Raw genomic sequence first — 1499 nt, forward strand, 5'->3', positions numbered from 1 at the left:
AACAACACTTATAGTTTTAAATTCTGGATTTCTAGGGTATAGCGAGGACGCGGAATTTTGAATCCCAGCTTGAACTCTGAACTTCACTTTTGGTGAGTGTCTCTGCTTGTTCTATGCCTACTTGATTAAAGTGCTTTCTTGATTTGATATGTGATAATTGGAAAAAAAAATGGTTTTCTGATCCATCGAAGTGGGCAGTGTGTACTTTATCGCACTAGCTCTTTCGAGTGGTGACTTGCTTGAAATATTTTCGTAAATATCCTGCTTGCACTATCTACAGTGCTGGACGTAAAGTCGTTGGGTGAATCCCTCGATCAGTCTATAATAATCAAGTGCTGGACGTAAAGTCGTTGGGTGAATCCCTCGATCAGTCTATAATAATCAAGCGGTGGACGTAAAGTCGTTGGGTGAATCCCTCGACCAGTCTATAAATATAAGTGTTGGACGTAATGTCGTTGGGTGAATCCCTCGACCAGTCTAAGGTATACTCGAATATTATTGCTTCCCTATTTGTTTACTTCAGTCGAATCAATACGTGTTAATTGTTTCAAGTGATTGCATGATTTTGAGGCACCACTGAGCGTTAGCTCACCCCACGTTTATTTGTTTTCCTTGACAGGTACTGAGGTTTGAGAAATCTGAGCTACTTATATCTTCTTAAGAATGTATCTACTTCGTTTTGTGGCTTGTAATGTATTTGAATTAAACGATATAGTTTTGTTTTGGGATTGCCACTTGAAGCTGGAAAAGTGTAAACCCTGATTATAATATTTGGCTTGTATGTGTATATATACTCGGGCTGTATGAAATTTTATGTTTTGGAAACTGTAAGACTTTACTTCTTGAATGTAATGCGTGAGGTGTTTAGGAACCGCCAATTGGCTAACTTCGGATGATGTTATCTTTGAAGATAATGTGTTTTAGTATTCAAGCCGCTTAAAAGTTGGCATGTTCGGATGGCGAATTGTGTTTTGGTTTAAGTTATACGTGGATATTTGGTCGGTTTGCTTGCGTGAGTCCTGGCGAGAGCTAGGCAGGCGACCCGCCAACCCTCTGGTTCGCCTTAGGGAGAAGTGGGGTCGTCACACGGCGGATCATGTGTTTTAATGAAAGTGCGTATGATTTCATCCTCAGTCATTGGTGGCTCGACCTTTGCAGCTATTTTCCTCCATCTCTTGGCATAAGTCTTGTGGTCCTCAGAGGGTTTTCTCTTTGTTCCTTCCAACGTGGTTCGGGTCGGAGCCAGCTCGCAGTTATACTCGTACATGCCTCACAAAAGCATTGGACAAGTCAAGCCAGGTCTTTACTTCTTCGGGTTTCAGATTGGAATACCAGTCGAGTGCATCCCCCTCCAAACTTTCCGGGAACAACCTTAGAGGCAGATTCTCATCGTCTACGGGCTTTCCCAACTTGTTAGCAAATAGTCGGAGGTGTGTTTTGGAATTACCCGTCCCATCATACTTGTTAAATTTAGGGGTTTTGAACCCCTCAGGCAACTG

At 42.2% G+C, this 1499-nt stretch overlaps 1 long non-coding RNA gene across 1 annotated transcript; it reads left to right on the forward strand.

Moving 5' to 3' along the window:
- The first annotated feature begins 285 nt into the window (after nucleotides 1–285).
- LOC140014533 (uncharacterized) lies at nucleotides 286–825 on the forward strand. The gene is made up of 2 exons (XR_011821302.1): nucleotides 286–482; nucleotides 620–825. It is a non-coding gene; the product is annotated as an uncharacterized lncRNA (long non-coding RNA).
- Nucleotides 826–1499: the final 674 nt, after the last annotated feature.

This window comes from Coffea arabica, chromosome 9e (assembly GCF_036785885.1).
Source record: "Coffea arabica cultivar ET-39 chromosome 9e, Coffea Arabica ET-39 HiFi, whole genome shotgun sequence".
NCBI lineage: Eukaryota > Viridiplantae > Streptophyta > Magnoliopsida > Gentianales > Rubiaceae > Coffea > Coffea arabica.